The sequence below is a fragment of the Alligator mississippiensis genome, chromosome 10 (genome assembly GCF_030867095.1).
Source record: "Alligator mississippiensis isolate rAllMis1 chromosome 10, rAllMis1, whole genome shotgun sequence".
In the NCBI taxonomy this organism is placed as follows: domain Eukaryota; kingdom Metazoa; phylum Chordata; order Crocodylia; family Alligatoridae; genus Alligator; species Alligator mississippiensis.
In genome coordinates this window covers 72296664-72311576 of record NC_081833.1, presented here as the reverse complement: position 1 = coordinate 72311576, position 14913 = coordinate 72296664, and the positions used below count along the sequence as shown (strand labels likewise).

The 14913-nt window shown below is 43.0% G+C and overlaps 1 long non-coding RNA gene across 1 annotated transcript in view; it reads right to left on the bottom strand.

The window, feature by feature from the left end:
• Positions 1–509: 509 nt before the first annotated feature.
• The window catches only part of LOC109283365 (uncharacterized), a 29422-nt gene continuing 15018 nt past the window's right edge, over positions 510–14913 (bottom strand). The window contains exons 2-3 of the long non-coding RNA XR_002090516.2: positions 4724–4838; positions 510–2321 (exon numbers count right to left, since the gene is read on the bottom strand). This is a non-coding gene — a long non-coding RNA (uncharacterized LOC109283365). The remainder of the gene's footprint in view (positions 2322–4723; positions 4839–14913) is intronic.

Sequence of the window (14913 nt, the reverse complement as noted above, 5' to 3'; positions counted from 1 at the left end):
CTAATCTACCTTGCCTTCTGGTTGACTTCAGACTAACATGGCTAAATACATCTTTCCACTTTTTATGACCCAATAAATGACCCATCTGTCCCTTCAGGGTTTTAAACAATAGCTGGGTTTTACAATGTTGCAATTTTTCCACATATATTTGATAGGACTCCCAAAGAATAGGATCCAAACAAGACAAAGGACTGGGGCCAAACCCTCAGCTGGGGGAAATTAGTTCAGTGCAAATGAAATCAGTGGAGTTATTGTCATCTGAACTAGCCAACAACCTAGCCCTTTGCAAATGGGGATTTATGACAGCTGAGGAATTGGCCAAACTGTGTGTGGGTATATGAAGGGCTTTTCTGAATCCCCAGAATAAGGCCAGGTTTGTGTTTTATCCGAAGAATTTCTCCACGTTGCTCAACAAATCCTTGATAAGAGGGAAACCCTGAGGGGACCAAACAGCACTGTCCTCTACTTCCAATTGTTTCACTCCAGACAAATGTCATGCTGAATAAAAATAGTCTGAAAGTAAGCCTCTTATAATTGAGGAATCTGCTTGGAGCTGACAAAGGAAGCAAAACTAAAATACCATGAAACGCCTTCAGTCTCAGAAGCCGCAACTTGAAATACTTTATCAGGTCCATTTGTGTGTCACTCAAGAGGGAACTCAGTAGAACCAAAATGAGTCGAGTAAATACAAAAAGGGAAATGTCTGGAAACAGGGTGTGGGCGTCTAGTTCCCTTTTCAAATTGTCTCTTTTGAGATTAGGTTAAGTTTCTTTACTAGACTCACTGGAAGTTACGTGAAAAAGTCCCCACTGGGCTAAAGCCCAATTTATTCTGCACCATTTAGTACTAAACCAAGAGGATGCTAGATTAAAATCTAGTCAAAATCTGCTACGTAGATAGAAAATTGTCTATGAACAGCATGTTATCATGCTTTTTATAATACACAGTTTTCTAGTTAGTGCCTTCCTATTCACCCTATTCATTTGGTCCCTTTCCATTGATAATTCCATTTTGAGTTACAGATCCATGAACCTATGGTGAGGCAAAGGGGATTGGGGATCCTACAAGTCAGGAGACAGGGACAGGTGAGTCTACTCTCAACTCTATTATTAGCTTGCCGCTGTCTGCCTCAGTTTCCCCATCTGAAAAAAAGGACTAATAGTTACTTTCCTTTGGGAAGAACTTTGAAATCAAGAGAAAAACTCTGGCCCCAATCCCAAAAGTTGCTTTTGGCAGGACTGGACACTGCAGTATTATTATTGTACCTGCTTTCTTTGATCATCTCCAGGTCCAAATTCGGATTTCAGTTCAGATTTGCTGACATGGGAGAATTAGTTTGCAAAGAAACCCACCTGCTCCAATCCTTTCCCCACAGCTGCTTTGGAACAGAGGAAAAATCACTGCCTGACAGTCATTTTTGCTAGGATTAAACAAATGGTCTGATATTTTTTTTTCCGCTGGGTTTGCTGATAGAGAGCATGGAGACTGTGAACATTTGATTGCATCTCAAACTGGGAAGCCTAGGTGAGCTGGGGAAGAATAAAGAAATGACTGTTTTTCTTTCCTAGCTTCCTGGTTTTCATTCAGCAAAGTCTGTGTCTGCTGCATTTAAAGGCTGTTGGATTGAGAAGCTTGGCTCCCTCCAAGCTTAAATGCAAACAAGGGTGTGAGGTGGTGAATTTTCTAGGAGATGAGTCTCCCTCTCCTTACTCACACCTGAATGAAATCAGGAGGCCTGTTCCTCTTGCCCCGTGAAGTAACGCTCACTGCTCAGCATGTGTCATGGTATCAAGGCCATACACGAATAAACTAGAAAAAGGATGTGGTTACTCCGTGCCCTCCTGGCTTCAGACACATTTCTCTCCGTAAAAAATCCCTACTCTGCTTTCTTACAAAGTGCTTGGGTCAAGGATGAGGTGCAGGGACAAAAAGAAATGGCTTGAAACCATTTAGGAGGTGATTTTTTTTTTACATGCATAGCTGATAGACCTCATGAATCCCAAGGCAGCATCAATTCAGGCAATTTTCTGGTCTCTGAGACAGTGGCATTCAGCTGGTCCAGATTTTGATGTCTCTTGCATTCATGTACATCTAGAGCAATTCTCCTGAAGTCACTGAAGCTACTTCAAGGTTTACCAGGCAGAATCCAGTTCTTTGAATTTTGCTGTGAACAGCCCTTGGAAGGAGGAGGCAGGGGAGAAACTGCAAAGCGTGAGCCAGATCTTTCGCCACCTTTTCATGTTGCAAACAGAGACGTGCTTCATCCTGTCAGACATGGTCTCACAAATGGCAGAGCTGCGCGAGCCAGGAGATGCTGGCAACTGTCGACAGGAAGAGATGAGAGAGAGTCTTGTCAGATAAGATATATCTTAAATGCCACATACTTAGCATCTCAGGGATCCTCACGGCCCCACAGTGGGCTCCCAGTAGCTCAGGGGACAGCCTGTTTCAACACATTTTCAAGGCAATGTTTCCTTGGGGGAGGTGAGCCAGTTAGCTCTGAAGCTGTGGAGTTGAGTCAAAGTCCACAGCAAAGTAAAATAACCTCTCTGTGATCCTGCTAAGCAGCTAGCTGGAGCGGAGACCAGCAAGAGTCTAAGCAGGGATTTGCCTGGGGGGGGGGTGGGAAGCGGGAAAGCCACCAGACCCAGAACAGCTGCAAAACTGCAATAATCTGACGGGACTCATTTCGGCAGGAAATGCTCACGCGCCGAAGCACCGGTGACCCACTCGGCAGAATCTGGCACCACCGCTGCCAGCGTCATCATCTGGCTGCAGCAGGAAGCGAACAGGGAAATGAGCTAGGTGGGGTTGCTCCATCAGCACTTGTCTTGCCAAAAAGACATTGCTTTTTCATATGTGGCTGCAATCTGTTTGCAACCGCTCCCCTCCGGGACCCACCCCAGGATGCTGCTTCTGGGGCACTGATGATGACCCAGCACATAAGAAGCTTTGGCATATGTATTCCCTTTTTTAGAAGTCACTAGGATTGCTTTTCTGGTTCAGTTTATACAGAGCACAGCCCACATCACAAACCCACCCCTGCCTGAATTATGTGGACTGAGCACTGATCTCGGTGTGTGGAAACTAAAGAACCCAAATTAAAACCCCCTCTTATATTCTAGGCATCATAGACGGAGCACATTAAATGCCTGAAACAGGCTGATCGGTGGGGATTGTACATAGTTCTCATTCCCCACCCCTGTCCCCTTGCCCCTGCCCCCTTAAAAGCTTAATCAGGACAACTTTTGAAATGCTGAGAAAGGACAGGGCTGGGCTGCATCAATAATGAGGGCCAGGCTGAGGTTTCCAATAGGTTACTGGGTGGAGAAGGATTTCTGTTGCTCTCACACAGCCTGAGCCCAGATAAGCTGGGATGACAGCTAATTTAATGACATGACTGAATAAACCTGATGCAGACAGCAGACAGGACCTGTCAAAACAGCAGAATTCCCTTAATCTTTGACATTGCAGATCACCAGGCGGGGGTCCCGTGTCTGCCTAACAGCAGAGCAGCCCACGTGAGATCTGAAAAATAGAAACCGCCCTTGGACAAAGAAGGCAGGTACAAGCAATTTAAAAATCTGCCCATTTAAATGAATCATGTGCCTGCTCATGCTGGTCTATAGGAGAAAGGCACTGGTCAATAAGTGCCTCCACAATTGTCTCAGTCTGGTTGTGATTGACAAGTTTTTGCAGGATTTTTCAGTAGGTGGAAAATTTCTGTACTGCTGCGTTCCAGTAGGAGGGCTGTAGGTATAAGGCTTAGAAATGCATATAAGTGGAATCGAGGAAGACCTGAAATCTCTGAAAGAACGTCTTAAAGAACAGAAACTGTCCCAAATGAATTCAAAATGTATTATCGGCAAGAGCAGGATGCCTAATGGCTCTCTCCAACTTCAGCATCATCTGGGAATAGTTCTTGGATCTCCCAGAGACCTTAACGCCTTCCAAACTGTATCTGGGAGGAACAGAAGATTTACAGACGTCAGGACTGGTCAGATATTGGGAACTTTATATCCAGGAGATGACACTTGGGATGATAATGCCAGGATTATTGGGTGAAATTTGGTGGCCTGTGCAATGCAGGAGATGGGAGTAGTTAGTTATAATGATCCTTTTGATCACACCATGGTTGAGGCATTGGACAGGGAGTCAAAGTGTTTGGATTTAAATGTTAGCTCTGCCACAGCTTTCTTATATGATGTGGGGCAAGTCACTTAGTCTCTCCAAGAGAGATCCTGGCCTCACTAAAGATAACAACAAAATTATTTCATGGACATAGACATTAGGAGCTGGAAGGGACCTCATGAGATCATCGGGTCCAGCTGATTATGTTTGATTTAAGGTGGGGGGTGGGGGGGCGCTCAGATTTCAACTTCATTCTTTGTTTCCCCTTATATAAAACAGGGAGGATGATCATTTATCCCACCTTTTTTTGGCTGTCCCACCTACTTAAGCATGGAAAGATGCTGAGTGTAGTACTGCTGTCTTTCTGAATGAAACAGTGCTACAAAAGGATTCCCAACAGCACAGGCAAGGTAACAGAAACAGATGAAGTGGAAAAGCAGGGCATGCCGGCCTTCTTGAAACAAACACATCGAAGACGTTCTCTTTCTCAGACTAAAGCAGCAGCACATGTCAACAGATCCGGACTTGAGCTGTGTATCCTGCACGCTGCAAAGGTTAACTTGGTGCACACACAATATAGGAGTTTGGATACCTTTTGTGTAAGGTTTAGCTCGTTAATCTTGTTTCTTGGGCAAAGTTTTTCTTTTCACAAATTCACGCTTCCAAAGAAACTTCTCCTCTTTCTTTGGCCTCAGTGGGAACTTCACCTGCAAAGGCAGTGTTGGATCAGGTCTTTAGGAAGCATTGGAGGAGTGCAAACATTAATCAAGGAAAGGAATAATTTAAGGTAGTCGGAGGGGTTATCACGAGGAATAATAGGGTGAAATTTAGCCATAGGAAATTTAGATTCAAGGTCAAGACAACTGTCTTATCAACAAAAACAAATAGATTATAAAATGATCTCCTATGATATATGGTGGAAGTGCCATCATTTCAGTCATTAAATATTAGACCACTCATGAGAGCTGGCCAAATAGCTCAAAGCTTTCCCACTAATAATTTTGTTTTAAATTACTTCTATACATTTTCCAACTAATAATTGCTACATTTCATTTTAAATTACTTCTAACCAATTTATGCACCTTTTATGGAATTTTTTGCTCTGCAAATATTCTAGCACTTTGATCCCAGAAAAGATATTTTTAAGCTTGATTTGCATATTTTACATTCAAAAACACAATTTGAAATTTGACCTGTCACCATCTAGCTTTCTAAGTCATCCAGTCAGGGAATATGAACAATGCCGGGTTATTTATGTAACTACACAATATATCTCAAAATTCATGTAGCTAACAATTCTCAACGAGCTGTGCACAACGTAATTTGCAAGCTGAGAATTAGGTGCTGGAGACATTTATAAATATCTCTAATGGCAAATAAGCATGAGAATTTTGCAGTTTGTCTGCAAACAGAAAACGTAACAGGATTTGTTGAAATGATTTGCTATGAATTATTTACCAAAGTTCTCTGTATATTAATGTAGAGAACAATTCTACACTGATTGATAGAAAGTAGATGATGATCTAATAGGCCTTTTTCATCTTGGGGGCCTATGAATCAGTAAACACCCTGGAGATCTTGCTTATATATCATCCTTTACAGCATTTAGCATGCTCCTGATGTGAAGTTGATAAGGAGCGTGTGCTACAAAACTCTCATCCTTGCCTAGTAAAAGCTTTTTCATTTTCCCATAACAACAGAATAATGGGCCCCAACCATCTACGCCATCAGCCAGGTTTAGAAGCACAAGACAATGAACAATGTCAATTCTCAGCCATTTTAAGATTTTGGGGGCACACGTATGTCAAAATATAAACCGCTGACAATCCTTTCTAGCAAGTCTATCTCAAGGCCCATGTGAGACCAATCAGTCACTCTGGGCTCTCACCCACTCATCATTTTATTTCAACCTATAGTTGAAAATGGCACCATCTGCTTTTGAAAATCAAAGAGTGGCAGCTGGTGATCAGTTCTCTTTGCAGAAGCCACAAAGTCTGCAGGTCTTAGCAATATTGTCCTGATCAACTCAGCCAAAGTTAATTACAACGTTGCTGGCATTAATTAGTGGCTATCTTTATTTCACCTCTGTTGTTCAGGCAGTCGTTTAGCATTTGCTCACATGATTTGGCAATTATAGTGAAATGATATGTCTTTAAATGAACCGCCCTGAATCCTCTTTGATTTAGATTTACAAGGGCAAGTCCTGTTTTTTAAGTAAATAATAGGGCTATATACTTAAAAGGGAACTGTCAGTTCTCATTACCACTTAGCTGAGGCAAGATAGTAAGAGAGTTGCATCAAAAAAATAGGCTTCGAGAAAGTCATATCAGAAACATAAACTGCTGGGTAAGTAGTATTCTCAGCTGGTGTAAAAAACAGCCTGTGTTCAGTAGAGCTGTATGCATTTACAGCATCATTTAAAAAATGAAGCCAGCAATCAAGTAGGAAAGAAAGGGAACAAACTCAGAGATGAAAGATGGAGCTAAAGAGGAGTGAGAAGAATTGTGAGGGACAGCTTGGGAGAGTAGTTTATTTAAATACTACAATAAAAAAATCCATGCAGTATTTTGGTTATGCCCTTGCTATTTCTGTAGAGACATTTTTGTAGCATTATTTCTACAAAGTGCACCCTACGCAAGGATTTAGGTTGTAGCCGTGTTGGTCTAAGGATATAGGCAGACAAGGTTCCTTGGGTGAATTTGATATCTTTTATTAGACCAACCTAAATGGTTGGAGAATAGTTATTAAGCAAGCTTTCGGGTTCAAAAACCCTTCGTCAGGCTAAGGAAGCTGCAGCAGTTGGTGTGTGCTCTTCCTGGATGGAATGACAAGTACGCAAGGAGCGGCCCAAGTGGAAGAGCGACAATCCCGACCCCTCGGGCCGCCCGTGGCTCTGCATTGGGGGCAGGTGGCTGCACCCCCCGGGCCATGCACCGGTGGCATAGGGGGCTGCAACGAGCCACTACAAAATGCTCTTATTCTCAAAGTTCAGGACATTATCATTATATCGAATATTTTGCACCGCAGAGTAAAATTGGCAGCAATCTTCCAGCCCTTCACCATATTCAAAAGGCATTTGAATGTCTTTACATTCCTGGGCGGGTAGTGGGGGTGCTCTTGGGAGCCGCTCTATTTAAAGCTCCTGCGATGTCTCATATATTTAGTGTCCCGCACTTCAAAATGACTGCGGGGCCGCTTTCACTAACACTCATCAAACGACCATTAGTTAAAGCACCCATGCTGCCACTTTGAAGCATAGGGATGCTGAATACGTGGGACGCTGAGGCTGCTGGAGTGGGGTGTTTCGTTTTAATCATGGAAAAATGTGGATTTGAGTGGGGAGTTTAATTAGAAAATTTGGGGGTTGTTTTAATCAGAGAAAACCGGGATCCCTGCTAATTAGCACATTCCAGCAGACTCGATTAATCAAGTCTGCTCTGATGCGTTCTAATTAAAACGTGGGAGCAGGCACTGGACACGTGTATAAGTGCTACAGGAAATACATTTTCATATTCACCAGCTGCTTTTTCTAGGCTTTCCATGTGCTGGAGATATTACATACACGAGACTCAGCTTTGCGAGGGGAATTGTGTTCAAAGTAGAAGTGGAATACTCTTTCCATTGCTGTACCTAAAGGATCTCTCCAAAGAGGTCTAAGGGGCAGCAGGCCTTCTTTTGGAAGCAGATTTATGCTGGAAACTGTATTTCACATGAGAGCTCTATTTTTAGCACCAACCCAAATGCCATGGTTCTGTTTGGCACTTCCTATTACTATTGTCTTTGGGCAAGTAATGCTAAAATTACTACTTTTGGTTTTTGAGACCTAAGAAAATAGACAGGAAATAATTTCCGCTATGACCAGTACAGTGACAAGAAAAGACACTGGTCCGTATATGATTTGCTGAGCTGATTGGTCATGATGAATTAGGAAAGGCAAAATTACTCTCAATCTATAATGAGAATTTTTTTACTTGTGGTGGGGCAAGAGCCTGGTGGTTCCCCCAGGAGAGGTTCATGGTTTTGGGGGCAATCAATGAAAGGTGTTCCCGATGTCTTTAAGCAAAGACAAAACTAGCAGTTGGGGAACTGGGCCAGGATGAATCCTGAGCTCAAAAGTGGGGTGGAGATGAATGCTTAATTTATTTGGTTCCTGCCGCCAGAAAGCCACAGAGGAGCATGGCTGTAAAGGGTCTATTTTTAGAGACCAGAATCTTATGAAATTATCATGAGTTTGAGATGCATAATACATGAGAGGGCAGAAGGTGCAGCCTCTAATCCTGCTTTTCATACATTTTGCAGTTTACAGCTGTATTTTGGTCTAATCTGTCATATGACGAGGATGTTGGAAAGAGGGATGGAAACAAAAGGACTTACATCTCCTTGAGAGAAACATGTTTCCCTTTCCAAATGTTCCCCCTTCCAGTTTCTGAAGATCTTCCTTATTAAACAGAGGAACAACATCCTTCATCAGAAATTCAAAAGACATACTCTACAACAATCACAGAGGTTTTGTTCTAATAGCTACGGCTACAGCTGGGATATCCACGTGTTGGCAAATGCTGAATAAGCATTTAAAATAATCCAAAACCTGTTCCAGGAGTCAACTGAAGGCAAAACTGAACCACAGGAATTCAAACTTACACTGCATCCTGACTTTATTACAGTGAGTCTGGATTCACCAGAATTTAAGCTCCTATACTACTTTCTGCAACAATCATTTTAATAACACCCCAGTAACTTCACAAGGCATTCCCAACACATCTATTGACTGAAAAATGACATGGGTTTCCTATTGCTATCACAGGTGTGTGGAAGCAGTTTATATGTGCTACTAAAGGCAAATAAAATGTCAAGATGTGTTTTCCTCAGTAGCTGGTGATTCTCCATGGCAGTTTGATTTGATTTTAGAAATACACATATCTTCCCCCCCTCCCCCCCTTCTTTCCTCTTGGGGATCAATAACTATTCATTGTGTGTCTCTGTCTAGATTAGAATCAGTACAGTAAAACATTAAAACAGCCGAGGTCTTGATGTTGGGAAAGGTCATCACTTGCATTATGTTCACTGGAGCAGGGATAAAATTGATTAAAATAAAGAATGGAAATCTTCCTAATAAATAACTGGTTGAGTGAGCAAGAAGTTTAATTTGAAAATGAGCTGGGGAAAAAAGATGCTCTATTCAGTAGCAGCAAAATAAACAGAAACAAATCTCCTTTTAAGCCCAAATTTGCAAATATTGTACCAGCGATGCTGACTGTTTGCAGTCTCTTCCCTGCCTAGAAGTAGGCTTTAACCAGTATATGTCCCAGGCAGCTGGACCATAAAAGCAGCTCCTAGTGTTCAAGGGAAAATGGGTGAAGTTACTTCATGTAAATTGGCAGAGACGCGCAGATCTCAGCAGAACTAGACGGTCGCTTAGATTTCAACAGAAGTATGTGGTTCTGTGCTCTGCTAGGTAAATTCTGCGGCTCGGACTGCGAATGCTGCAGCTCAGGGACTATTATTTGTACAGGACCAAGCACAATGGGCCTTTGATACCCAATTGCGGCTTTGTTTAATGTTACTATGATGGATTTCACTGACTCCAGCAGAATTACATTAAGAATGAATATGGCCTGTTATTTATACTGAATGGAATGTGTAATTAATTGGCTATCTGTAGTGGTTTATGGAAACAGATTCCAGATGGATGGGGATTTGTCATGGTGTTTTCACTGGCATCCGCAGCCTATTACATTTGGGACTCTGAAGGAACTCAGCTCTCTCTCTCAGGTAAGTCTTCTGAGCCAGCATTTCCATTTCCTTTTGGTATCCCATGCAACTGCTTAATGTAACATCTATACAGCCGTGAAGATAATACACCATATGTTTCCTGGTGATCATACGTGTAATAAGAGATACAATGCAGGCAGCAGCTGGAGCAGCTGTTCCCCATCTTTTTACATGTATGACACCACATCTGGTCAGCTCATGGCACAACTTCTTGTGCATGCCCGAGTGCTATAATTGAACTTCCGTACGGCTCGCAAGTACCGTGACACCAGCTGGAGTTGCAATCCTTATCTAGGGAAGTGCTGAGCTGGAAAAAAAACTTTGTCATTAGACCTCAGACTGGAATGTCGACTTAGGGCAGTATATAACAGCCACCGGGACTTTTTTTTGCACACTTGAGCAATATTTTGTTGCTATGGTGCTGAAAGCCTTTGAAGAACACTCTCAGAGGAAGTGTTTTCTTCCAGCTCCCCTGTGCAAGACATGGCCGTTTTATGAGCACGTGAACAGCATGAACTCATGGGTCTGTTGCCAGCAATGTGGCTGCCAGTGCAGCACACATCAAATGGGGCACATCTGCAGTGTTGCAGAGTAGCTTGTCCTCCTACACCCACACCTTTTCTACAGCTAGTAGCAAGCAGGAGCTAATACCATGGCTCATTGTGTTGCCCTACATTACTTGAGACACTCATGGAGGCAAAATGCCTCCTTCAAACACTGTTTATGGGCTACAGCTGTTTCACACTCTATCCCCTACCTTGATGAGCCCTCTATAGCCTCAAGTGCTATATTTTTTCCTATATAAACACCCAGGGGAGCTAAACAAATGGATAGATGAGCATTGCAGCATTTAGTCCTCTGTGGAATACAGTGTACATAAAGCATGCCTTCTTTACCACCTCTCCCATCAGGCATCTTAAACACTTGCTGTAACGCATGGTAATGTAAATGCATGTTTTCAGTGCGACACAGCACCATTAGCTTAGTACTCACAGGGATCTCCTGATTTCTTCAGGGTACTTCACATTAATGTAACATAAGATGTAGACCTGAGTAGGAAACAGAATACGCTGCCATTTCTCTATCCAGTCCTTCCCTTGAACCTTTGTCCTTGGGGCCTTGTCCCTCTCAGATTATATGGTGTACACATTTTTCATATTGATGGCCACGTTCTCTTTACATCAGCATTTTCCAGCAAAATGAAATCTGCAAAATTGGTTCCACCATGTGTTAGCATGAATAATAAATGAGGCAAGCTGATTGTTCCAAATGGCCAATTATCAGGTTATGGCAGAGACGGACCAACAAAAACGATCAGGATTTCACATGGAAATCCAGTATCAACTTTCAGCACTACCCCACCTCGAAGAATAGTGACCTCCCGCTCTTGTGAGAGGAGGCCTAAACAATAAGATAAGATAGCCTACAGAGCAGATCTCCCAGCGCCCAGGTTTGGCGAACATAATCTATCACGTTGCCTTTGATTATGTGACATTTTCCAGGGCTTCATTGATATTTAAATACCACTGGGGCAGTACTGTTAACACTTGATCAATAATAATAATCAAGATGAAAAAAAAGGGACCAGAGGGAAAGTACTGGGGAAAAAGGATGAAAGGAAGTAAATATGTACAGGACAGAAAGTGAGGCTGTATGGAAGGAAACATTAGTATGGTAACAGACATTGCAATTAGGAAGAGGAGGAATTTTTATCATTCAGTAGAGATCGAATACATTTAAATTAAAGGAAGTAAAGCCACATTCCTATGGTGTTAAAATAAAAATAACTCTATGATCAACTAGGATATCAAACTGGCTTCCCATTCTGCAAAAGGTCAGACTGCTGCTTGATCAACAGCAGCTCTGGAAGGTGTGATATTAATTAGAGGCATACAAAAAAGGACAGGGTTTGATTAGCTCTCTTAGCAGTTTTTAGCTTCACTGTTGCTTACATCCTTGGGTTTTTTCCATTTAAAGTTATCCTTCACATTTGAAAACCGCCTGTCACAGAAACATGAATATACTGTAGTTGCCTTCCAAACAGATTCTACTTGGATCCCATATTTGCCTAGATTTTTATATAACTGGCACCGAGGCAGAACGTTACCGTTTTGATGAGAATTTGTTATTTTTAGAATCTGTAGAATAAAGCCTCCTCCTGAAAAAATAAAAATGAATGGCAGCTCATGAAATTTATCCCGTACCATGAGAAACGCGTCACAAAAAGCAGAGTTACTAATCACCGCAGGGCTCCTCTCTATCATAGTAGGAGTGAAAGGCCATTAGCTCCTCCTGATGTTTTATTTCCTCAAAACCCATCTTGTGGCCACGGCAAAGAACAAGAATCAGACCATTTCAAGGAATTTTCAAATAGCGCCAGAGACAAACAAAATGCAGAAGGCTTGCACTTATTCCAGCAACAGCATGTGGCTAGATGAGCTATCGCATTAAATACTGATTCTGGAAACAATCAAACATTTTTAAATCACTTCTTTTCCGGTTTCACAACAAAAAAAAAATATGCACAAAAAAACTTTCTTGCTAGCATAGTGATAAAAATACATTAACAACTCAAACTCCAACTACAAACTTCTTTTATATTCCATGAACATTTTTTGTCTAGGTTTTTTTTTCCTTTCCTTTGCTTTAGTCAAAGCAAATTTCCTCGCTGTGCTTTTATCATCAGCTAGTTATAGAATGCTGGGTTATTCCTAAGATTTATCCCAATGCCAGTGGCTTGGTATAATTTCATGGGAGAGCTTGGCTCTTTTTAAACCCTTTCATCGTAATCGTAAGGCATACAGCATAAATGGGTTTGTATTGTCTCTACTTGGCTGGTTGACTAGCTATTGTGCTGCTGTGACTTCATTCCCACTGAGGGACTTGCTGCTAGTGCAGTCCGATCATCATGTTTTAGTCATGACAAAGAGAAAAAACCCTGTGCGTGGTTATTTAAGGCAGTTGCTTAACTGCTTTTGTGTCGTGTCTGATATTGATTCACTCTTAATTGTGCTTGGCTTTCAATGACACTTACGTGTAATAGGCAATTTGATCCTGCCATGAGGCACACTGTGGGTTGATTTTGACATAGGGACAAAGAATTCTTTGTTTGGGACTCGAAGATTAGCCTGTAAAACAAGCGAAGGGTTAGATCCTTCTCTCTATAAGTTTTAACAGCATGGTCATGAGAACCTCCTAGATGCATTTCTTTATTTATTTGCACAACCAGTGCTGGGCCAGGAAACACTGTCCCCAAACGAATGATGGGAACTTCAGTGTTCAGGTTGTTTAAACACGTGGAATAAAGTGGCCAAGGACTGGACCTACCAGGTTTTTCCGGCCCCTAAGCAGGATTTCTAGGCTTCATGTATTGTGTCACAGTCCAACTATAGACTACCTGGAAATAGAAATCCTTCTTTTTTGCAGTGGTGTAAATCAGGAGGAACTCTACGGTAAGCAAAAGAACAATAGCTTCTTTCCTTCCTTTCAGTGTCATCGCCATAACGGTAGAGGCACCTGTGATTCTGAATGCTTGAAAGCGTATTATAATAAATGCCCCTCCATGGTCAAAATCACCTCTTCATGGTAAGGAAGACAGCTGCTAAATGGATCCCAGGAGCTTTCTGAGGCAGCTGGTTTGCTGAGTCCCATTCCTTTGAGTCACAATCCCTGAGCAAAAAGCAAGCTACAAAGGAGGAACTTCTTTATCCAGTCAGAGGGAGAAAAAATGAGGGGTAAAAATGTTGGACAAACGTCTGGTTCTCCAAATCAAGCAGAGAAGAATTTCAGGAATTCAGAAAGGCAAAATGATGGTAATACTTAATACTTACATTGTGTTTGCAAACATGAATTATTTAATTTAATTATGCAATCCCACAACATCATTCATGTAAATCATATGATTCATTAACAGAATATGTTCATTTTCTTGCAATGGCAACTAAGCGGATTTGACATCTGGTCCTGCTATGTTGCAGCTGGATTTCTGAAAAGAGACTTTTTTTAAATAGGCGGCAAAGCAGGATGATTTCCCAGAAACTCATGCATGAAAATGGACTCTCTGCAAACCATGCAAATGTGCGTGAGATCCTGCTTCAACAAATGAAGTATGAGTGCTCTTCAGGCTAAATCTAGATACTTAATAGGGCTGTGCGAAATGGCACCGTTCCGTTTAGCCTTCAGTTGCAATGGTTCGAAGGAACAGTGTTCTGTTCTGAATTTCATTTCGATTCGAAACAGCTGTCCTGTTCCATTCCGTGGAAACTGAAAGGCTGTTTCAATGCTGTTTCAACATTTCGTTGGGGGTGGGGAGTCAGCCCAGCTAGGATGACTTCTCACCCGCAGTGCTAGATCGCACAGGAGGCGGGAAGTCAGCCCAGCTGAGTTGACTCCCCATCTCTGGCGTTAGATTGGGTGGTGGGGAGCGGAGAGTCAGCCCACCTGGGCTCACTCCCCCCACCCCCCACCGGATAGCAGTGCGGGGGGAGGGGGGAATGAATCCAGCTGTGCTGACTCTCCACCCCGCATCTGATCACAGCTCAGGGAGGGGAGTAAGACCAGTTGGGCTGACTCTCCACCCCTGCACCCGATCGCAGAGCGGGGGTAGGGGAAAGCGAGCCCAGCTGGGCTCACTCTCCACCCTGCACCTGATTGCAGTGCAGGGGAGGGTGGGAGTGAGCCCAGTTGGGCTGACTCTCCGACCCGCACCCAACTGCAGAGCAGAGAGGAGGAGTGAGCCCAGTTGGGCTGACACTCTGCCCTGCACCCAATTGCACCGTGGGGGGTGGGAATGAGCCCAGGTGGGCTGACTCTCCACCTCCCATCACAGGATCACAGCACCCCTTGCTGGATCACAGCACTGGGGTGGGGAACTGAGCCCAGGCTTCCCCTGTACTGTTATCGGCTTCTGGCAGTGGGAAACGGGGAGAGCCAGGGCTGTGCTCCTGGTTGGTGCTGGGAGCGCAGCCCTGTTTCTCCCCCGTCTCTTGCTACTGGATTCAAAGCTTGAAA